This window comes from Lathyrus oleraceus, chromosome 1, assembly GCF_024323335.1.
Source record: "Lathyrus oleraceus cultivar Zhongwan6 chromosome 1, CAAS_Psat_ZW6_1.0, whole genome shotgun sequence".
Classification (NCBI taxonomy): Eukaryota; Viridiplantae; Streptophyta; class Magnoliopsida; order Fabales; family Fabaceae; genus Lathyrus; species Lathyrus oleraceus.
The window spans coordinates 25,275,934-25,301,937 of NC_066579.1; the positions used below are offsets into that span (position 1 = coordinate 25,275,934).

General features: G+C 40.0%; 1 non-coding gene across 1 annotated transcript; it reads left to right on the forward strand.

Annotated features, from left to right (window-relative positions):
• The first annotated feature begins 24,842 nt into the window (after positions 1-24,842).
• Positions 24,843-24,949, forward strand: LOC127116140 (small nucleolar RNA R71). The gene has a single exon (XR_007801120.1). It is a non-coding gene; the product is annotated as a small nucleolar RNA R71 (small nucleolar RNA).
• Positions 24,950-26,004: the final 1,055 nt, after the last annotated feature.

Here is a 26,004-nt window from a genome sequence, read left to right on the forward strand (position 1 = left end):
TTTTAGGTCATTTAACATTAGATACATTGCATTTCATCATGTCAATCGGGATTAGCTCCAAGAAGATTGAACATCATCCAGGACACTTTGTGGGTTCTATTTAGGTGATCAGTCAACACAAAGGAAAGACTTGAGTTACTTCCAACAGGGGTCTATTCGTCAATCAAAACGTTAATCTTGAAGGAGCAAGGGTTTGTTCATGAGCTGTCATGCTCGTTAGGCAAAGCCCACGTGTTTTGAAAAAAAAAAAGAAAAAAAAAGAAAACAAAAACGAAAAAAATAAAGAAAAAATAAAGAAAAAATAAATAAATAAATAAAAGAAAAAATCTTGGACTTGGACCTCTCTCATTTGAGCCCATAGGTCCACAAAAATCAGGTTATAAATTCAGAGTTTCCGTGAAACAAAAGGCCATTCTATTCCTATTACCCTGGCAGGAAAAAGATAGTGAGAGAAGAGCTAATAGAGTTCAGAGCAACCTCCAAACCCTTAAGGGAACTCAATTGCACAGAATCACCTTTGCCTCACATAAATCCTAAAGATTGTTTTGTAAACCTCACGGGTGCAACTCAATTTCAATCAAGCTCTCCAATCAGGTTTGCCCTATATCCATCATCTTTATGCCTTCAATTTGAATGCTCTGAATGTATGAAGTATTATGGGTGAATTTGATACCCTTTTGATGCATGTGTTTGACAAGAGGTTTAGGCCTCCTACCCTTGGTTGCTTTTTGTGAGCTTTTTGTGAATTGAAAGGGCATGATTCATGTGGTTACATTTTTATTTGGGGGAAACTCTTGGTTACCCTATTTTGTTTCTCTAACCTGTTTGTTGAGTTTTGTTTTGTGAGGGCTCATATGACTCTTGCAGAGATGGTTTGCCTGGTGTTCCACTTTATTTGTGGGATACCTCCTGGAGGTTTCATTCCGATTACCTGTACTGACTGACTTTCTTTGATGGTGTTTAGCTTGGAAGGATCCCTGGGTTTCCCATTCCTCTAATTGATGTTACTTCGGATCTTTATCCGCGTGGTACCTTTTACATTTTTCCCGCATTTTACTGCTATCCTAGCTGGAAGACCTCGATATGAGGCAATGTTTTTGTGTGTTTATATTTTATTTACAGGTTCCTTCGTCCAAGACTCCTTTTGCATGAGCATCCCTAACCCTAACCCTTCATTGATTTTTCTTCTCCTAAACACACGTTTACTCCTTCTACTACAGGCGAGTAAGTCTCCAAAGGTCGAGCATCCGATAGATTGCGTAGTAACGTCGTTCGTCCAAAACCCAATCCATAACCCCGTAGTTAGCGGAACTACGGCTTGCTCTGATTCTCATTCCAGATGAGATACGTAGGCATAAGACGCGATGTCTTAGCGAGCACAATTACCCTTAACCCCTAGTTAGCCGAGCTACGAAGACTCTGATTCTCATATTCAGATGAGATACGTATGTAGTGGATGCGACATCCGTGCGAGTCATTTTCATTTAACCCCTTTTTTAGTAAACAGCACAAGGTAAACTCACACCCTTTAGACAAAAACTACAAAAGTGGATCCCGTAGAGTACTACGGATGCGTAGGGGTGCTAATACCTTCCCTTCGCATAACTGACTCCCGAACCCAAGATTTGGTTGCGAGAACCTGTCTTGTCCTTTCCTCTTTTCAGGTTTACTTCGAGCGTTTCCTTTCCTTCCTTTGGGATAAATAACGCACGGTGGCGGCTCTTCTGTCATTTTCTTTCGCCGGTTGTTTTTTCGCGCACTGTATTTTTCAGGTTGCGACAAATGCATGTGAAATCGGAGTCGAAAATACGTAAATTTTAGTGTGATCAAACTCTCCCACACTTAAACCTTTGCTTGTCCTCAAGCAAAACATTAAAAAGCTCATAAAAGAAAAACTTGTGTAAACGAGTGCTTCAGGTAAAAATTCTAAGTTCAAGTCGGGATGCAGTGATAGGTACTAACTGAGTGAACTAAGGGTATCATGATGACACTAATCCGCGAATACTGACATAAACTTCATTCCTTTATTAACCAACCCATATTATCTCACAATACCTAGGCCTGCCTCTTCATCTCTTTTGTGTCCTTTTCATTCAGGCGCAATCACATTAAGCCCGTTATCCGTACATGCTTCATAGTAAAGTGGCATGTTAGTGATTATGATCAGAGCTTGGGGTTTCTGGCACATAAACATGTGTAAACCCTTTTATTGGACCCAACTGTAGTTGTGGGGGATCGGATCGTAATCCGCCCTACCGAGTTCAGTGCCAGATACCTCTGAACCAACTAGCAGTGGGTACTGCTTTTCTTTTTCTTTTTCTTTTTCTTTTTCTTTTTGTAGCAATTTTTTACAGTTCTTTGGTTTAAATGACTTTGTGAGGGTCACCTATACCGGAGTTGCCTTTTTTATTTCTTTTAGTTTTTTTATTTATATTTTTTTTTCTGGATCATTCACTTATTTGCATCGGTCCCCTACGTAGAGGATGCGTAGGCCGGAGCTGACTGCTGAGATAAACTACTAAGGACTTATACGGAAATGATGATTAAGGCCATGGTATATGGGGTTTCGGGAATGATTCCTATATTTACGAAGCTTATGGTGCTAAAACAGATACTGATGTTTCGCAAAGTTCTCCCAAGTCACCGCATCCTTACTCAAAACATGTCCTTAAAACCTGAAAGCTTTTGAAATAACACTATTTTCTTTTGCAAAAAATTTTGGTGGGGCTAAAGGTATGGGGAGGTAGGATTGTACTAAGGATCTACTGTATTTGGTGACTCGTCAGACTCATGCATTATACTAAAAAGCAAAATAAACAAACTAAAAGGAAATAAACTATCTAAAAACAGCAAAGAAAAAGCGATAAACGAGAAAAGCAATAAAGAAAAGACGATAGAGTCTCCTCCCACACTTAAATCGAACATTGTCCTCAATGTTTCTAAATAAGATAAGGAAGAGTTACCTGGCAACCTATTGCTGACCACTAGTGCCCTCGCCATCCTGAGGTGGACGACGTGATCGGGTACGACGACGGTCTCTTTGATCCATCCTCGCCTGCAGGGCATCCTGAGCGGTCCTCACCTCTTGAAGGTTACCTATAATGGAACCTTGAGTAGCTTCAATTAGTGTCATGTGTCTCTGGTGGTATTGTTGCTGACGGGCTTGTGTATCTGTGATCACTTGCAGGGACTGTAGAACAGTGTCGTAGGACCTGTCTGTCCTCCGCTGCGATTCTTGCATGAAGTTCATGTTATCCGTCATTTGTTGCTGGAGGGTAGAAAGTAGGTCGTCACGCCTTTGCTCTCTAGCCAGGTGGTCACGCCATATCTCCTCTGTAATATAGAAGCCAGGAGTGGTACCTGCAGAAGAAGAAGATGGTGCGATGTGTGGTGGTGAAGGATGATGGGGGGACACATGTGGTACGGGAGATCTCTCTCTCCGATCATATTCATCATCGGTGTCATGTCCCGCCTCATCAGGAATGTTAGGAGGAAGAGGACCCAAAACAGGTGGAGCATCTAAATTGTAGGTCCAATTCCTCTCATCACGTATATCTGTACGTCTAGTGCAAGGTAGAATAGTAGATGGGATGGCTACACCATGAACCATAAGTGTATAACCTCCTTCTCTCCTTGAGCGACACAATTTCATGTCTCTCAGAAATTTTAAGTTAATTGTGCGAGGAGGTAAGGGGTCTAGGGTAGCCATCTCATTGTTCAGGTTAAGTGCCCGAGCAATAGACGTAATCAATCCACCAAAAGAAATCGGTCCCGCCTTATTTAGAGTTAAAATCATATGGGCGAGCATGAACGGAACCGAATTAATTCACCTATTTGTGAGGCTTCCTTGCAAATATAGAAGCTCTCTAGAGTTAACCTTATTTGGATTCTCCCGGCCAAAAATAGTGCATGCCAACAGATATCTAAAAACTCTGATGGCCGGGTTATGGATAGTGGAGGCAAGAACTCCTTCAAAAGAGTTTATGGAAGTGTTTGATAAACGCTCCCAGAAGGAAAATACCTCAACAGACCATTCGGAATCCAAAGGGGCCTCACAAATAGCACCTTCCCCATGAGGGATCCCTAACAAGCTGGCTAGTTCGTCGGTACTGAATTGGTATTCAACAGCAAACATTCTAAATTTGACAGTACCAACTGTGCTAGCAGTGTTAGGGTTGACAATATAAATTAAGGAACTTAAAAATTCGATTGTCAACCGCTCATAGGTGGGTTCTTTGTTGATATATAAATTATGTAAACCTAAGTTGCCTAATAAATGGAAAATGCTATGATAGATACCTAAAGCGTAGAGACAGTTTTCTTCAACATACCTTGTCGGGAGGATTTCCCGATTTTGCAACCGTTCAATAATTTTCTTTGTCTCTCCCCCGGTTTCCCTCCTCGAAGAATGAATCCGTTAAACTCCATTTGAATGCTCTTGAAGAAGATGAAGTGGTTGGTGAAAAGGTTGGATTTTTACAAAATCTGACGGATGAAATTGAAAATGGAAAGTGGAATAATGATTTGTGTGGTATGGTGGTTAGGAAAGTATGAGCTTTTTTGTGGGTTCAAGGACTTTTTTCCAAGGTGAAAAAATGGGTTTGGGAGGTTGTAAGTTGCAAAAATGGTGAAGAAAAGGGGTCTGCCCCGACCATTTACAGACGCTGTGGCGGGCGCCACAGGTCCTATGGCGGGCGCCCCAAGGCAAAATCTGGCTGGGCCAGATTTTGGTCCTTTGGTTTGGGCTTCTCTTGTCTTTTGGCTTTGAGGGGTCTGGATAGCATTTGTCTTGTGATTCTCCTAGTTTCTTTGACTTGCATAATTTTATAAAAGTAAATACGAAAATAAAAAATAAAACTGAAACAAAAACGAAAATAGAAATTAAATATAAATAAATAAATAACTGAAAAATTAAAATGCAAATAAAATAAATATAAAACATATATAGATAAAAATAGAAATACTAATGTATAGTAGTAGTTTATATAATATTCAAATGCGATAATATAAAATGAGTAATGCAAATACTAGAAATATATAAAAGAGAAATAAAATGAAACGAAATGGTGAGATCAGGTAGTAGGGGTGTCGTCTGCCTGAGTGGATCCACGGAGCACGGCTATCTCCTGCCTGAGCTCTGCGATCTCCTGGTATAGACAATCGGCTTCAGTAGCATGGGTGAGATCAGACACTCCCATCTGTAAAGTTAGGTCAGCCACCTCCTGTCTAAGCGTTGCGATCTCTCTACGACACTCAACAATCTGGGGTTCGTATGTCGGGTGTCTGCAATGAATGATTATTAGAGAAAACAGTGATTCTAGGAGATAGTGGTGTAGGCGTGTATTCAGCAACGGGTGGCGATCTCGGTGCCTCGACGGTCTCTCCCTGGCCCTCTAGAGCATAACTCCAATTCGTTGGATCATGCACACTGGTCATCATAGGGTCTGGCAGTGTGAAATAATGGATAGCCTCACTGTCGACTAGCAATCGGAACTGACATGGGTGGAAAGAGGCTCTCCTCATCAATCCTCTGGTCAAACAGAAATCGATGTCCATGGTAGTGTATCCACAGTAGGTCCGAAGATGCAACAGCTTGTGAGACAGACCTAAAGCGACAACAATCACTACGCCAAATAAGGGAAAAGAGGGCGCTTATTTTGGCATATAACAGCGCTTTTAAGCGCCCTCTAAAGTGGCGCTGGCATAGGTAAAGACAGCGCTTTGTTTTTCTGGAGAAAGCGCTGTCTAAAGTGGCCCTTTAAGGGCCACATTATAGTGCGCTTTCAGAAAAAAGCGCCCTCTGGAGTGGTCCATAAAGGGACACCTTAGAGGGCGCTTTCTGGAAGAAGCACCCTCTAAAGTTGTCAATGTAAAGTGTTTAGAGGGCGCTTTCTGGACAAAGCGCCCTCTAAAGTTGTCAATGTAAAATGTTTAGAGGGCGCTTCCTACATAAAGCGCCCTCTAAAGTGTTAAGCGCCCTCTAAAGTTGTCAATGTAAAGTGTTTAGAGGGAGCTTTCTGGATAAAGCGCCCTCTAAAGTTGTCAATGTAAAATGTTTAGAGGGCGCTTCCTACAGAAAGCGCCCTCTAAAGTGTTAGTTGTTTTAAAAAAATTTGTTTGAAAAACAGTGGAAATTTAATTGGTAACCTGTTCGCATGCTGCAAAAGTGTAAAATTCATATTGATTTCATCCTTTAATCCAATGTTATACACCATTAATCCATTGATATATACAACATGAATCCATTTATATACAACATTAATCCTCCATATATACAACATAATATATGATTCTTTGATCAACAATATACAACAATATATTCATGAGTTAGTAAAAGTACAACAACAATATACAACATATATACAACAACAACATACAACAACAACATTCCATACATATATGTACAACAATATACAACCTAGCTATATGATTCTTTGATCAACAATGAATTGACACAATTCATCCTTCATTTCATCCAAATGAGCTCTTGAGTAAGATTTGTATTCCTCAAAGTACTACAATTAAGAGAATAAAACATATTCATGATTTAGTAACAAATTAGATGAAATATCCGATAATATTAAAATAAACCCTAAGTTATTATTCCATACCATTTTTGGGATGTCTATACGATTCAACGCAATGATATCTCTCATAAATCTCAATACAAAAAATCCGCAATCGACCGAATTATTTTGCTGAGGACACTACACAGAAAAACAAACAATATATATATAGTTAATTTCTTACAAACACTATTATAAGCAAAAAAACAAACACTATTATAAGCAAAAATAAGATACTTAATATATACCTGAACTCTGATCCAGGTAATGTCCTTCCTATTGCGATAATTCTTTTTCGATCTAAATTTTATTATTGCCCTAACAAAATAAAAACGTATATTGAGATCAATCTGACAGACATAATTAAATATACAAATACACACGAATATTTAGGGGAATTTCACTTACGCGTCAACCGTCTTCTTCATACTCGGATATTTACTCCAATCACCCGATAACGAATCGAGATAATACACTATTAGTCTCGAAAGATCCATAGCAACCAACACCCAGTGACCACTGTAAAATAAAACAAAAATTTAGATGAATGAAAATTTTCTACGTAAAAGATATACATAGATTAGAATGAAATTATTAGAAAGAAAATCTAACCCGTTGCCAGAATTAAACGGTAAAAAATACAAACTGGGTGTAGTCTTATCGCCGGCCGCCATGAATCTATCGACTAGATCATTCTTTACGGATGTTGAATTTTTCGTTATTAACGTTGCGTTGATACGGGAAGCAGCAATAAAATTGAAACGGTTACACAATTCAGTTCCCCGCAGCAATGTTACATACATATACCTTAAATAGAAACATAATAAACATTAGACTACTCATTGAAATGTGTAAATAAATTGTTCAACTAAGTAAATTATAGATTGATCGGAGTACCATATGTATGTATGAATGACAGCGATGCCCAATTCGTCGTGTTTAAAAAGTTGTTGCATGTCCTCCTTTGCAATTATTTCGAAATGAGCAGCTCCGAAAACACCTTCATCAAAATCTATAGTACGAATGGCCCCTTGCATAATATCGGACTCATTCACCATTTTCTCAAGACGCATCATAATTTGAGATTTTGTCCCGGACGTCGTTGGAGGAATATCGTTACCAGCTTTTTTCAACTTTCGACCGGGAATCTAAAAATTCATATAAATTAAATCATGACTTTTTGTGATGCAACAGAATCGTTACGTATATAATTCAATAGGTATATATATTTGTACCTCTTTTAGAGATGCAACCGACTCGATGCGTCTTGAAATCCCTTTACCAGCTTTATGCGTGGGTCTTGTAGGAGTCTAACATTACCATGTAATAAGGATTGATTAAATATCATAATTGTAGCTGAATTGAAATGTGAATACTAAAGATTCATAATCATTTAGAACATATATACCTCGGCATCTGGGAAAATTAGATCTAACGGCCATCCAACAAAGGATCCGACTGCTTCTCGCATCAACGTTGTCTCTGAAACAACGTCAGGTAATGGTAGAAGCGCGTCGGTATCTAATACAAGGTCAACCGAAACTTTCATATATCCCACCGGGAGGGGATTATGGTGAAGTAATTCACCCGAAGTGTTGTGCACTTTTCCCTTGCCAACCATGCGATAAGTTGGTGACGATAGATACAGCTGACAAGGTGAAATGCCCTAAACCAATAATAAATGTTATTGTTAACGTGTATATGTGTCAAGTAAAAAAGTGCTATTTTAATTTCATAATAACATATATAATTACCTCGGGAAATTTCGGTTGACAATTGATACTAGCTCGGTCACTAGTATCTTTTGCCTCGGAGGCGCACCTTTCCTCTCTATACCTTGCATTCTCGTTTTGCAGTTGGAGTACTTGTGCCCTTAACTCCGCCAAGGTCTCCATCACCTCTTTGTTGGTAGGATTTTTTGTTTTTGGTTTTTATAAAATGACGACGGAGTCACACCAAAACCCTTACCCCTCACACGACCGGAATACTCAGGAACATTTAGTACTCGACTAAGTACGCTCCTGCAATCCTGGACCTCGGTTGAAGGTACGGTTTGGGATAAAGTCTCCTGAAATATTATTAGAGGAGATTAAAAATGAATTATATGTCTAACAAAATTTTCGATATAATTAAAGAAATAATGTTACATATACTTACACATTCGTCATAAACAGTTTGGACCGCTTCAACGACAGCTCCATCCTTCCCAACCCGAGCAGCCTTCCATAATACGTGCTCCGGAAGAGATGTTGCGTCACTTTTCTCCTCGGCTAGCTACACATTGAATTAGATTATAAGATCATCAATTATAACATATTGTGACAATGTATAAGCTCATAGCATTTGAATACACTCACAATTCTTTGTTGTAACCGTGCATATCCCGTACGCCCTTTTATGTACGGATACGCGGGTTTTGATGCCCTTTTCCGATTTATGTCGCTTACTTCCTGGATAAAAAAGTTTAAGGCATATTTGAACCAAGTAACTTAACAATTGTATAATACCATAATTAATAGACATTACATGGAATTTTTCGTTTCTTCGTTTGGCGACAAAGTTATTCCATTCATCGGCTGAAATAATCTCGGCATACTTCATTGGCCGTTCTGCTTCAACAAATTTTCCTTCCTCATCCTTGAGAAATTTGTTGGACAAAAAGGATCGAAATCCTCAGAGTCTTTTTCCGGCCAATTGAATACAATATTTTTGCCGGCTTTCATCGATGTGAAAGGATCTCTAAAAAACATACACATGGAGTGTGTTATTATAAAGTAATATTATAACAATATATGGTCAACAAATAGTCAACAAAAAAAACATATAACAATATATGGTAAGTACCTGTATCTCCGACCATATTTTTTCTTTGCCAACCTTCAAGTCCGGACTTCTCCAATTATCACATGTAATCGGAATATGTTGTCGAACAAGGAAACCAATATAACTTGCCAACATTGAACCGTTAGGCTCAATTAGTTGGTCTTCAGCACTCCAATGTACTTCAAATTTTACACCCTTGTCTCTTGCACGAATGATTGACTTCATAACAGTCAATCCTCGTTTGATTTCTTTTTCAACATTGTTACGTGATCCATTCGCGTCATGGGTATCGTCTTGGTTAGCCATTTTATCTGTAATATGGAATGATTCAATAAGACCCAAGTAAGACAATGATTCAATACGTGAACACATTCATATACCTTCCATTTCTCATGCAAAAAACCTACTGCATGCAAAAGACCAATGCAAACTCACACACACCTACTGCATGCAAAAGACCAATGCAAACTTATGGTGTTTGGAACATGAACAAACTTGCATCCATAATCATCAAACTTCCAAGCACAAGCTCAAACACACTTCAAATGATATCAGTTTTCAATCAGAAATAAAAAACTCAGTTTGCCCTAAACAACATTAATCAACATAATGCACAAAATGTAAAACTAAGTTTAGAAAATGCCCTAATCAAACACATGAAGAAAGTGAACGGTAAAGATGGAGAAGAGAAATACCTTCAAGGTGACGGTAACGATGGAGAAGAAAGTGAACAGTGACGGTGGACGTGAACGTGAACGCAGCAGCAGAAAAAGGCGACGGCGACGACGACGGTGAGGGAGGGAGAACGAACGGAGGACGAGAGTAATCGCAGTAGACGGTGGACGCAGTAGAGAGAAAACCCAGTTACGTATACGAAATAGCTTGTAGAGAGGGAAAATAAAGAGACATGCAGTATATGTTATAATTTTAATGTTTACTAAAGAGGACCTTAGAGGGCGCTTTTGTAAAAAAAGCGCCCTCTAAAGGGGGCCTAAGAGGGCGCTTCTGAAAGCGCTCTCTAAGACTTTCCAAAAGCGCCTTCTAAACTGGAAATGTACATGGACTTAGAGAGCGCTTTTTTAAAAGCGCCCTCTAAGGGTAACCTTAGAGGGCGCTTTCACTAAAGCGCCCTCTATTGTTGTTCCTCCATTTCCTCATTATTTTTTTTTTACTTCACTTTAGAGGACGCTTTGTTACAAAAGCGCCCTCTAAAGGGGGCCTAAGAGGGCGCTTCTAAAAGCGCTCTCTAAGGCTTTCCAAAAGCGCCTTATAAACTGGAAATGTACATGGACATAGAGAGCGCTTTTTCAAAAGCGCCCTCTAAGGTTACCCTTAGAGGGCGCTTTCAATAAAGCGTCCTCTATTGGTGTCCCTCCATTTCCTCATTATTTTTTCGCTTCACTTTAGAGTGCGCTTTGTTACAAAAGCGCCCTCTAAAGTGCGCTGTCTATTCCAATAGTATGCTCCTTATTTTTTCTCTTCACTTTAGAGTGCGCTTTTCTAATAAAGCGCCCTCTAAGGGGCGCTGTCTATTCCAGTTTTTGGCGTACTGAATCTGTGTGATGATTCCACCAACATGGATGACTCCTTCGGTGGATCTGGAGATACCGCTGAGATTGTCTAATAAAAAGTTCCCACATGCTACTGGCGAGACTGGGTTGCACAAAATAATAGGAAGATCTCCTCTTCACTCAGTAGTGCCTCTGCATCCGGTCTTCCCAGGAAGGAATGTGCTAATATCATCTGAAAGTATCTGAAGGCGGGGTTATGTATGACATGAGACAGCTGCATAGATGGATCCTGGCTTCCGCCACCTGATATATCACTCCAAAACTTCTCCACTTCCTTACCCAGGAAATATCCCATAGGTGTCTCCAGGATAACATCAGGAGTAGTCTGGAAACCCAATAAGTCGCCGAACTCTTTCTGGCTGAAGGAGTACTCAACCCCGAAAAGCCTGAAAGCAGCATACCCATCTGGTCCAGAGTATGGGTCATAGTCGAATGAACTCAGGAACTCCAAAGTCAGGTTCCTATATGTGTTACTCAAATCATTAGCAAACTCGTCCCAGTGAAGCTGGTGGCTAAGGAATCGGATACTAGGCTCGATACCCAGTGCCTCCATACAGTGCTGGTCAGGATAACGTGTGGGTGCCATAGGACGCTGATACAAAGCGATGTAACGCTCCCTCTGAGCATTATCTCTATAGGCCACATGCATGTCATCAAAATCCTGCATCCTAGTAAAAGTTAAGAAAGTGATCCTGAAAATACAAACCATTCAAATCTTAGTCTTAATGCAAAATATGATAAAATAAAATAAAAATAAAAATAAATGCGAAAAAGTAAAATGAAAGAAAAACCATGGGTTGCCTCCCACGCAGCGCTTGTTTAACGTCAATAGCTTGACGATTAGAATTTATACACCTGTAGTAGTAGGAATTGGTGGATCAATCAGGGTGTGGCTCAAGTAGTATGCTGGAATGTCTCCTCCTTCGTAGAGCTTCAGTCTTTGTCCATTTACAATGAATGGACTACAGGTATCGTTCTTGATTTCTGCGGCTCCGGATCTCAGAATCTTGGATACTTCGAAAGGACCAGTCCATCTTGAACGTAGCTTTCCAGGGAAGAGTCGCAACCTAGTGTTGAAAAGGAGAACAGAATCGCCTATATTGAAGTTTTTCTTTACTATTCTTTTGTCGTGATAGGTTTTTGTCCTCTCTTTATATATTTTTGCATTCTCGTAGGCAGATTGCCTAAGCTCTTCTAATTTATGAATGTCTAGGGTACACTTTTCTCCAGCGGCTAGGTAGTCTAAGTTCAAAGTTTTAATGGCCCAATAGGCCTTATGCTCTAATTCGAATGGTAAGTGACAAGATTTTCCATAGACTAGTTGGTAAGGAGTAGTTCCTATAGGGGTTTTGAAAGCGGTTCTATAGGCCCATAATGCTTCTAGAAATAGAAACAGTTTTCTCTAGGATTTATTTTATCTCCCTATTAGATACTTCTACTTGGCCACTAGTTTGTGGGTGGTACGGTGTTGCTACTCTATCCCTAACTCCATATTTTCTTAAAAGTTTGTCAAATATTCTCGATATAAAGTGTGATCCTCCATCGCTTATGACTAAACGTGGTGTTCCAAATCTAGGGAATATATAGTTTTTAAATAATTTGATTACTACCCTAGTGTCGTTTGTGGGTGCAGCTATAACTTCAATCCACATAGACACATAGTCTACGGCTACTAAGATATACCTACTTCCTAAGGATGGTGGAAAAGGTCCCATGAAATCTATACCCCATACGTCAAAGAGTTCTACTTCCTGAATGTTTCTTAAGGGCATTTCATCTCGTCTTGAAATGTTTCCAGTGCGTTGGCATCTATCACATTTGACAATGCAAGCATAGACATCACGCCACATGGTAGCCAAGAATAGGCCAGCTTGAAGAATCTTGGCGTATGTCTTAGAGGTGCTCGCATGTCCACCATAGGGTGCAGAATGACAATGCTCGATAATACTATTTACCTCTTCTTCTGGAACGCAACGGCGAAAAATTCCATCTTTACCCCTTTTGAAAAGGAGCGGTTCGTCCCAATAGAAGTTTCTCACATCGTGGAAGAATTTCTTCTTGCGGTGGTAGTCAAGATCAGGGGGTACTATATCAGCAGCTAGGTAATTAACGAAATCTGCATACCATGGTACATTACTTATTGCTAAGGAATTTTGGGGGTGCTCATAAGGATCTAGGTTATTGTCTTCAATGGTTTCTACTCTAGCGATCAGTCTATCATAGGCGAAATCATCATTTATGGGTACTAGTTCAGGTTTTAGATGTTCTAGCCTAGAAAGGTGATCAGCTACTACATTTTCAGTGCCTTTTTTATCTCTTATGTCTAAATCAAACTCTTGTAGTAATAGAATCCATCGGAGTAACCTGGGCTTGGCATCTTTTTTACTTAATAGGTAACGAATGGCAGCATGATCGCTGTAAACAATAAGTTTTGCTCCTACTAGATAAGATCTAAATTTGTCTATAGCGAAAACTACAGCGAGTAATTCTTTTTCAATTGTTGCATAGTTAAGTTGGGCAGCATCTAGGGTTCTACTGGCATAATAAATGGCATGTAATTTTTTATCTTTCCTTTGTCCTAGAACGGCTCCAACTGCGTAATCACTAGCATTGCACATTATCTCAAAAGGTTCCGACCAATCAGGTGGTTTCATAATGGGTGCAGATACTAATGCTTGCTTTAAAAGATTAAATGCGTCATTACATTTTTCGTCGAAAATGAATTCAGCATCTTTCATTAAAAGTCCGGTTAAAGGTTTGGTTATTTTGGAGAAGTCCTTAATAAAACGCCGGTAGAATCCAGCGTGTCCAAGAAAGCTTCGGGCTTCTCTGATGGTTTTTGGTGGTTTTAGGTTTTCTATAACTTCTATTTTAGTTTTATCTACCTCTATACCTTTTTCGGAAACTATATGTCCTAAAACTATTCCTTCGGTTACCATGAAATGACATTTTTCCCAATTTAGCACGAGGTTCACCTCCACGCATCTCTCCAGGATTTTCTCAAGGTTAGCAAGGCAATCGTGGAAATCAAATCCGTAAACCGAGAAATCGTCCATAAACACTTCCATGATCCCATCTAGGTAATCTGCGAAGATTGACATCATGCAGCGTTGGAAAGTAGCTGGGGCATTACAGAGGTCGAATGGCATTCGTCTGTAGGCAAAAGTTCCATAAGGGCATGTAAAGGTAGTTTTTTCTTGATCTTCGGGGTGAATAGGTATTTGGAAGAATCCAGAGTATCCATCTAGATAGCATAAGTAAGAGTGTCTGGCTAGACGCTCCAACATCTGGTCTATAAATGGTAAAGGGAAATGGTCCTTCCTAGTTGCTTTATTTAATTTTCTATAATCTATACACATCCGTCATCCTCCTTCTAAACGTTTTGCTACATGTTCGCCTTTATCGTTTTGCACGACTGTGATGCCTCCCTTTTTAGGTACTACATGCACAGGGCTCACCCACTTACTATCCGAGATCTGGTAGATGATACCTGCCTCAAGTAACTTAAGAACTTCCTTTTTAACAACGTCACTCATTATAGGGTTTATTCTTCTCTGATGTTCCCTAGAGGGTTTTGAATCTTCTTCGAGCGAAATCCGATGCATGCATACGGATGGGCTTATACCTTTCAGGTCAGAGATATTATATCCTAAGGCTAAGGGATATCTTCGTAAAACGTCTAAAAGTTGGTTCGTTTCCTCTTGGCTCAAGGTAGCACTAACTATCACTGGACGGTTCATCTTTTCATCGAGGAACTCATATCTCAGATTCTTAGGTAGTTCCTTAAGTTCTAAGGTTGGTTTCTTAGGGCATGGCATAGGATCTGGGGTAAGGGATAAACATTCATAAAGGTTATCATCGATGTAAGGTTCTTTAAAGTCATCATCTTCCTTTATGGGGGTTGATGGTAACTTAATTGTTTTTATAATTTCTTTTTGTTCTAATTCTCTAACACATTCATCAATGATATCTAAGGCATAACACGAGTCTCCCATCACAGGTGCCATAAGAAATTTCGAAAGTATAAATTCTATTTTCTCGTCGCCTACCTCAAATGTCAACTTTCCTTTCTTGACATCTATTATGGCTCCTGCAGTCGACAAGAATGGTCTACCTAGAAGGATTGGTATATCATTGTCCTCTTTGATGTCCATGACAACAAAATCAGTAGGGATAAATAACTGACCTATCCTAACAGGGACATCTTCTAAAATGCCTATCGGATATTTAACAGATCTATCGACTAACTGAAGTGACATCTTAGTGGGTTGTAATTCTCCTAAGTTTAATCTCTCACAAACTGCTAAAGGCATTAGGCTCACACTAGCTCCTAAGTCTAGAAAAGCTTTTTCGATGACATGATTATCCAAAAGGCAAGGAATGGAGAAATTTCCAGGATCTTTATCTTTCTTTGCTAATTTGTCCTCGGAAATAGCATTACATTCCAAAGGCTTCGGATCGTCAAGTCTACGTTTGTTGGTAAGGATGTCTTTAAGAAACTTTGCATAAGAAGGTATTTGGGCGATGGCTTCTGTGAAAGGGATTTCTACATGAAGTTTTTCTATAACTTTAATAAATTTTTGATACTGTTTATTGATCTGGGTTTGTTTGAGTCTTTGCGGATATGGTATAGGTGGTTTATATGGCGGGGGTGGTACATAAGTTTTATCTTTAGGTTCTTCTCCTTTATCTCGACCTTCCTAGTTTTCAGATTCCTCTGGTTCCTTTACTTCGTCCGGGGGTTTGGTACATTCCTTAGAAGTTTCGGGTTCACTCAATCTAGGGTTTGGTGGCTCATCATAAGCGTTCCCTGTAACACCCTTCTACCCCAAACGACATATTTAAATAGATTATCAGAGTACAACATGTAGAAGAGTTTACATTTCTTAAAACATAACACCTATCGCATCACAACATAAATCATAATATTTATTTTAGTTAAAACTTCGCAGCGGACAACAACATAATTATTATAAAAATGTTTCAATATTATCTCAACAATTAGTCATCATAAACAACGTAAATGATAATAATAATTTAGCTATCGAATCCCATAATCCCCGGTGTCACATGACCAGAGCATTTGACTCGACTCTGTAGAATAACTCTACACTTATTCTTCGAACCTCAACAATAGCTACTCCACTTTATCTGCACATTGCTCATCATAGATGAACATAAACACATGCAGAAGGGGTGAGAATTACATTATTAAACAATAATATAACGACAGAAATATAAACATAAATATAATTCACACATGCCAACACAATTCATCATAATCATCATAATCCATAAACTCATGAACATCAACAACACAACACATCAAATGCAATGCACGCACCCATGCATGACTCAACACGACTCGGTATACCCATTTTGTGACCAACTACAGGATCACCACTCCCAGATTCATCACCATAGAATCCGAGTTCCCCGCAAGGAACCAAGCCTCTCAACAAGCCCGGAGTCAACAACATCATTGGAACTCAGTCCGTTCATCACTAGGCATCGGCCTTTCATGAATGCATGCACACCAAGCATTCATCATAATCAACATAGCAACAACAGCATCATATAGTCATGTTATCATCATCATTAACACATTCTATCATAAGAGCATATCACATCATGCCACATAATCAAACATAGTATTATCGCACTCTACTAATATCTATACCACTCAAGCAACGGGAATTGATCCCTCGTATACTATGCATCAGCTAAGTTACCTCGCTCAGCCTAAACAACCGAAACTGCACCACAACAGCTAGGAAAGACCACAAGTCTGCCCATACGCGTATTGCCCATGCTCATACGCGTATTGCCCACGCTTGGCCAAATCCATACGCGTATTGGCCATTCCCGTACGCGTATGCTACGCGTATCACTTCCCCATACGCGTACCACCAGAGACCATTTCACGTTCAAAATTCCATCTCTTTCACTCATACGCGTATGGCATACGCCATACGCGTACCACTCCAGGAATACGCGTATCACACGCGTATGGCGCGTACCAGCGCCAAAACCCCTTTTTCTAAGCCATCCCATACGCGTATTGCCTAGTGCCATACGCGTATGACCAGAATCCAGTCTTCCAGATCTGCTATGGGTTTTCTCTGCTACGAACCTGTCCAATTCAACCGTTCACAGTCCCAATTTCACACAAAATCACTCATATCATCTAACACGAATCATTCCCCTATTCGATTTTACAAATCCTAACATCATTACATAAAATCTCTACGAATTCCTTCGATAAAAATCCCAATTTCGTTTATCCAATATTTCACCATTTTCAGCATATTATTGTTTAATAAGGTTCAGACCCCTTACCTCTTTGGATTGAAGGAAGCTCTGAGCAATCTTTGGCCTTTTCCTCTTCCTTCTCTTTCTCTTCAGCCTTTCCCTTTTTCCTCTGACTCTGAGACACAATACGTGAAAAACCAACTCTGAGTTCTCCTTTGGAATCTTTTATCCACTTTCCACTTTTACCCTTCCACTCTTCATATTCCACTTATTTTATTATTTAATTATTATTAAAATAAATAACACTTATAATAATAATAACAATAATAATTCCCAATATTATTTAATAATTCCTTTTTACCTTCAAATAATCATATTAAATAATATTTAAATTATTCTAACGATAATCGGGGTGTTACAACTCTCCCCCACTAAAAGAGTTTTCGTCCTCGAAAACATACCTCAAGCAAATAGAGCCGGATACGACTCCTTCATCTGATCTTCACGCTCCCAAGTCAAGCTCTCACCAGCTGGACCTCCCCAAACAACTTTCACTAGAGCGATCTTCTTACCTCTCAGGGTCTTCTCTTCTCGGTCATCTATCCGAATTGGCAACACCTCAACGGTCAAATTATCCCTCACCTGGATATCATCTAACTGAACAACATGCGAAGGATCCACAATATATTTTCTCAACTGAGATACATGAAACACATCATGCAGATTAGAAAGCGACGGCGGTAAAGCTATTCGATACGCCACTTCCCCAACTCTCTTCAAAATCTGATACGGACCCACAAACCTCGGAGTAAGCTTTTTAGACTTTAAAGCTCTACCCACACCTGTCGTCGGAGTAACTCTCAAGAACACATGATCTCCCTCTTGGAACTCAAGTGCCTTTCTCCTCTTATCATGATAACTCTTCTGACGACTCTGAGAAATCTTCATTTTCTCCTGAATCATCTTAACCTTTTCAGTCGTCTGCTGCACCATCTCAGGTCCGAGTACAACACTCTCACCTGATTCATACCAACACAATGGAGTTCTACACCTCCTACCATACAATGCTTCATATGGAGCCATACCGATACTAGCATGAAAACTATTATTATAAGTAAACTCCACCAACGGCAAATAACTATCCCAAGAACCACCCTGCTCCAACACACAAGCCCTCAATAAATCCTCTAAGGATTGGATAGTTCTTTCAGTCTGACCATCAGTCTGAGGATGATAAGCTGAACTCAACCTCAACTTAGTCCCCAACGCTTTCTGCAAACTTTCCCAAAATCTAGAAGTAAATCTGGGATCTCTATCAGACACAATACTGGATGGAATACCGTGCAGCCTCACTATCTCTTCAATATACAACTCCGCCAACTTCTCTAAAGAGTGATTAATCCTCATCGGCAAGAAATGCGCCGACTTAGTCAATCGATCCACAATCACCCAAATAGAATCATTACCTTTCACCGTCCTCGGCAATCCCGTCACAAAATCCATGGAAATGCTATCCCACTTCCATTCAGGAATCTTCAAAGGTTGCATCATACCTGCCGGTTTCTGATGTTCAATCTTTGACTTCTGACAAGTCAAACAGGCATACACAAACTTAGCAACATCTCTTTTCATACCAGCCCACCAAAACAACTTCTTCAAATCTTGATACATTTTAGTTGCACCTGGGTGGATACTCAACCCACTCCTATGGCCCTCTTCAAGAATACTCTTTCTCAATTCAGACACCTCAGGAACACAAACTCTACTTTTAAATCGTAGGATGCCATTCTCATCAATCTCAAAATTACCACCATTACCCTGGTTAACCATAGTAATATGATCAACTAGAGCGACATCAACTTGTTGACCATTCCGAATATCTTCCAGAATTCCACTAGTCAACTTCAGCATACCCAACTTTACACTATCAGCGGAAACTTCACAACCCAAACTCATATCACGGAACTGTTCAATTAACTCAAGTTCCCGAACCATCATCATAGACATATGTAGAGACTTCCTACTCAACGCATCTGCAACTACATTAGCCTTACCGGGATGATAACTCAATTCGAAGTCAAAATCCTTCAGTAATTCTAACCACCTTCTCTGTCTCATATTTAACTCTTTCTGATCAAACAGATACTTCAGACTCTTGTGATCACTGAACACTTCGAATCTGGAACCATACAGATAATGCCTCCACATTTTCAACACAAATACAACAGCTGCAAGTTCTAGATCATGCGTAGGATAATTCTTCTCATGAACTCTCAACTGTCTAGAAGCATAAGCTACAACTTTACCATTCTGCATCAAAACACCACCAAGACCCATCAACGAAGCATCACAATAAACAACGAAGGACTCACCAGGATTAGGCAAGATCAACACTGGAGCACTGGTCAACCGCCTCTTCAACTCAACAAAACTGGCTTCACAAGCTGCATCCCACACATACACTTGACCCTTCTTAGTCAACTGCGTCAACGGCAATGCCAACTTAGAGAAGCCCTCAATAAATCTGCGATAATAACCAGCTAACCCCAGAAAACTGCGTATCTCAGTAGCAGACTTCGGAGTCTCCCACTGTAATACAGCATCCACTTTAGCAGGATCAACAGAAATTCCACCACTCGAAATCACATGGCCAAGGAAACTCACTTCCTTCAACCAGAACTCACATTTAGATAACTTTGCGTATAATTTCTTTTCCCTTAACACCTGCAAAACAATTCTCAGATGTCCTGTATGCTCTTCTCCCGTCTTAGAATATATCAATATGTCATCTATGAACACCACAACAAAATTATCAAGGTACGGATGAAATATACGATTCATATATTCCATAAACACACCTGGAGCATTAGACACACCGAACGGCATCACAGTGTATTCATAATGACCATACCTCGTACGGAAAGCAGTCTTCGCAATATCATCTGACTTCACTCGGATCTGATGATAACCCGACCGCAAATCAATCTTACTGAAAACATGAGCTCCAACCAACTGGTCCATCAAATCATCAATCCTTGGCAATGGATACCGATTCTTGATAGTCACCTTATTTAACTGCCGATAATCGACACACAACCTCATCGTACCTTCTTTCTTCTTCACTAACAATACTGGTGCACCCCAAGGAGAAACACTTGGACGCACAAACTTCTTCTCAAGCAATTCTTCAAGTTGCTTCTTCAATTCAACTAATTCAGTTGCCGACATTCTATAAGGAGACATCGACACCGGACTCGTACCTGGTACTAAGTCAATGGTAAATTCGACTTCACGTTCTGGAGGTAAATCACTTACATCCTCCGGGAACACATCTTGAAATTCACAAACGACAGGCAAATCTACACTCACCACTTTCTTATCCGCTTGCAGAGACGCAAATAAAGCGAATATCTGAGCTTCATCTTTCACAAAATCCCCCACCTGCCTAGCAGATAGAAATCTTGCCTCATCATTCTCACCAACTTCAGAAAACCGTACCGTCTTCCTATAGCAGTCGATAAACACGCCATAGAATTCTAGCCAATTCATTCCCAGAATAATATCAATTTGGTGCAAGGGTAAGCACACCAATTCCACCACGAACTCTCTCTCAAAGATCGTCAAATGACAACCTCGACAGACAACAGAAGTCTTCACAGAACCATTAGCAGGAGTATCTATCACCATACTTCCGCCTAAGGACGACATAATCACACCAATCCTAGTCGCACACTCATACGAAATAAACGAATGAGTAGCACCAGTGTCAACAATAGCAAGCAATTCAACATTATTAATCAAGCAAGTACCTTTAATCAGATTATCTTCCTTAGGAGCTTCAGCCCCACTCAGAGCAAACACCCTACCAGTAGTATGAGCTGCAGTAGCCGCCTTCTTCGGTCTCGAGCACTGCGAACTGATATGGCCTTTCTCGCCACAATTAAAACATGTCGGACCAGCATCCTTACATTCAGTAACTCTATGACCAGCCTGACCGCATCGGAAACATCTCAGCACTTTCTTGGTACAGCTATCAGCACGGTGGCCTGGCTCGCCACACTTGAAACATTTACCAGCTATGGGAGATCCTCCCCCACTTGGCTTCTTCTCATCTACTACTTTCTGTTTACCTTTACCATTCGGAGATGCATAAGGACTACCACGATCCTTATTCTTCTTCTCACTAAGACTCTTGTAATGAGCAGTCCTAGCCTTGCTATCTTCATCAAATATCCTGCACTTGTTAACCAATGTAGGAAACCTACGAATCTCCTGGTAACCAATGCCTTGTTTGATCTCGGGACGCAACCCGTTCTCAAACTTGACACACTTGGATCCCTCAGCATCAGCATTATTGTAGTGAGGACAATACTGCACCAGCTCTTCAAACTTCGAAGCGTAATCAGCAACAGATATGTTACCCTGCTTCAGTTCTAGAAATTCCATCTCCTTCTTACATCGCACATCAGCAGGAAAATATTTCTCCAGAAAGGCCGTCTTGAACCTTTCCCAAGTCATCTCAGCACCTGGTACTTCAATCCTCTGACGAGTGTTATCCCACCAGTGTTCAGCCTCTTCAGATAACATATGCGTACCAAACTGCACCTTCTGTGCTTCAGTACACGTCATCACCCGGAAAATCTTCTCAATTTCCTTCAGCCAAATCTGAGCACCATCTGGATCATAGCGCCCTTTGAATGTAGGAGGGTTATTCTTCAGAAACCTTCCCAAATTCCTAAACTCGTCGACCGGCGGATTCTGCTGCGCCTGCATAGCCTGCGCCATAGCCGTCAGAGCCTCAGCAATCGCACGGTCATTTTCTCCAGCCATACTCTGCACAACACAACCACAACCGTTAAATATCAACAGTGTCATTTACACTAATCGACCAACAGGGAAAACCTCACATTATGACTCGACTGGACTGACAATGCTCTGATACCACTAATGTAACACCCTTCTACCCCAAACGACATATTTAAATAGATTATCAGAGTACAACATGTAGAAGAGTTTACATTTCTTAAAACATAACACCTATCGCATCACAACATAAATCATAATATTTATTTTAGTTAAAACTTCGCAGCGGACAACAACATAATTATTATAAAAATGTTTCAATATTATCTCAACAATTAGTCATCATAAACAACGTAAATGATAATAATAATTTAGCTATCGAATCCCATAATCCCCGGTGTCACATGACCAGAGCATTTGACTCGACTCTGTAGAATAACTCTACACTTATTCTTCGAACCTCAACAATAGCTACTCCACTTTATCTGCACATTGCTCATCATAGATGAACATAAACACATGCAGAAGGGGTGAGAATTACATTATTAAACAATAATATAACGACAGAAATATAAACATAAATATAATTCACACATGCCAACACAATTCATCATAATCATCATAATCCATAAACTCATGAACATCAACAACACAACACATCAAATGCAATGCACGCACCCATGCATGACTCAACACGACTCGGTATACCCATTTTGTGACCAACTACAGGATCACCACTCCCAGATTCATCACCATAGAATCCGAGTTCCCCGCAAGGAACCAAGCCTCTCAACAAGCCCGGAGTCAACAACATCATTGGAACTCAGTCCGTTCATCACTAGGCATCGGCCTTTCATGAATGCATGCACACCAAGCATTCATCATAATCAACATAGCAACAACAGCATCATATAGTCATGTTATCATCATCATTAACACATTCTATCATAAGAGCATATCACATCATGCCACATAATCAAACATAGTATTATCGCACTCTACTAATATCTATACCACTCAAGCAACGGGAATTGATCCCTCGTATACTATGCATCAGCTAAGTTACCTCGCTCAGCCTAAACAACCGAAACTGCACCACAACAGCTAGGAAAGACCACAAGTCTGCCCATACGCGTATTGCCCATGCTCATACGCGTATTGCCCACGCTTGGCCAAATCCATACGCGTATTGGCCATTCCCGTACGCGTATGCTACGCGTATCACTTCCCCATACGCGTACCACCAGAGACCATTTCACGTTCAAAATTCCATCTCTTTCACTCATACGCGTATGGCATACGCCATACGCGTACCACTCCAGGAATACGCGTATCACACGCGTATGGCGCGTACCAGCGCCAAAACCCCTTTTTCTAAGCCATCCCATACGCGTATTGCCTAGTGCCATACGCGTATGACCAGAATCCAGTCTTCCAGATCTGCTATGGGTTTTCTCTGCTACGAACCTGTCCAATTCAACCGTTCACAGTCCCAATTTCACACAAAATCACTCATATCATCTAACACGAATCATTCCCCTATTCGATTTTACAAATCCTAACATCATTACATAAAATCTCTACGAATTCCTTCGATAAAAATCCCAATTTCGTTTATCCAATATTTCACCATTTTCAGCATATTATTGTTTAATAAGGTTCAGACCCCTTACCTCTTTGGATTGAAGGAAGCTCTGAGCAATCTTTGGCCTTTTCCTCTTCCTTCTCTTTCTCTTCAGCCTTTCCCTTTTTCCTCTGACTCTGAGACACAATACGTGAAAAACCAACTCTGAGTTCTCCTTTGGAATCTTTTATCCACTTTCCACTTTTACCCTTCCACTCTTCATATTCCACTTATTTTATTATTTAATTATTATTAAAATAAATAACACTTATAATAATAATAACAATAATAATTCCCAATATTATTTAATAATTCCTTTTTACCTTCAAATAATCATATTAAATAATATTTAAATTATTCTAACGATAATCGGGGTGTTACATTCCCACTTCGTAGGGTAATGGCATTGGCTTGTCCTCTCGGATTTTGTTGAGGTTGTCCAGGGAATTGTCCTCCAGGAGTAGTCTGAGGGGCTTGGTTTAAAGCTACCTGAGAGATCTGGGTTTCAAGCATTTTAGTATGAGTAACTATTTGGTCAACCTCGGTTCCTAACTAAGTAATCAATTCGTTAACATGAATGTTTTGGTTCATGAACTCCTTGTTTTGTTGGGTTTGAGCGGTGATAAAATTTTCATAATTTTCTCAAGGCTCGGCTTTGGTGGCACAGGTTGCATAGGTTGATTTGATCTAGGGGCTTGATAACTAGGTCTCGGAGGTGCATTATTTTGAATAAGGTTATTGTTTTTATAGGAGAAGTTCGGGTGATTCCTCCATCCAGGGTTATAGGTATTCGAATATGGGTTCCCTTGGGTGTAGTTCACTTGCTCAGAGTGGGTTTCGTTTAATAGACTGCATTCTGCAGATTGGTGTCCTTTGGTTCCGCATATCTCACAATCTGACGAAACTGCGGCTACAGTATTCGGGTTTATGCACATATGCTCGACCTTGAGGGCTAATGCGTCCATTTTAGCTTGCATCATGTCTATAGAGCTTAGTTCATGCACTCCTCCTTGGGCTTCCTTCTTCCCAACTGCCACTCGTTCGACTCCCCATGATTGATGGTTTTGAGCCATATCTTCGATGAGGGCACTAGCTTCAGGACACGGTTTGTTCATTAGAGCACCGCCTGCGGCAGCGTCGATGGTCATCTTTGTGTTGTAATGAAGTCCATTATAGAAGGTTTGAATGATTAACCAATTTTCTAAGCCATGATGTGGGCATGCTCGTAACAACTCTTTATATCTCTCCCAAGCTTCGAACAGCGATTCTCCTTGGTTTTGGGTAAATCTAGTTATATGGTTTCGAAGAACGGAGGTCTTACTCGGGGGAAAATATCTAGCAAGAAAAACTCTCCTAAGGTTATCCCAAGTCGTAATGGAATTGGGTGGAAGGGAATCTAACCATGATAGGGCTTTATCTCTGAGGGAAAAAGGGAATAATCTTAAATGTATTGCCTCAGGTGTAGCGGTGTATTCGTCGCTATATGATTTATTGATTAAACCATAAGCAAAGTATACAAGGAATCGAGTCGCCACCGCACTTTTATTTATCCTAAGGACTGGTTAAAAAGCGAACAAAAACCTAAGAAGTTTTACACGTAGAAAACCAATGAAAAGATCAGAGAGTCTGGGTAAGGGGTAAATTACGCAATGGGAAGGTGTTAGGCACCCATCACGTCCTAGGTACTCCTAGGGAGCCCTTTTCACACTTGTTGTATAAAAATATTTATTTGTTTATGACATATTGTGCAAACATGAAGGGATGATGAGAAAAGAATGTACAATTTTATTATTTTTTGTGTTTGAACGGATGAACCCGTTGCCTACGTACCTTCCATCAAAGGTAAGGATCAAAACGCCGTAGTTCGGCTAAAAGATTTCCAAAAATTAGTGAGTTCATTTTAAAACACAAGCACTAAGGCTTTTCATTACCAATGGGAGAAAACTCAACCTGAATCCAACAATCCACCATGCGAGGACGGCTTCGACGTACTAGAGGGGTTAACCCTGTTTTCAGTACGGAAGTCTTACAATCGACTCACTAAGGATAAGGTAAGATTTACATCAACCGCTATGGTAATTGAAACTTATGGCTAATGTATGAAAACATATTAACAATGGACAAAGCCACAAAACAATTGAATGTGTGAAGTTAATTGATTATGAGTATTCACAAAAACATGGTCAAGGTATGATTAAGATTGATTCAAAGAAGTGTTATGAAATGGAATTTGAAAAGTCAAGGACTTAGGGTCCAGGTTTCTAATTTGAAAAGACATGAAGATGTTTGCACAACAAGTCAAAGTTTTGAATTAACAATGTGAAAAGGTTTAGGACAAAGAGGGTATGGAGAATGGAATGTAAAA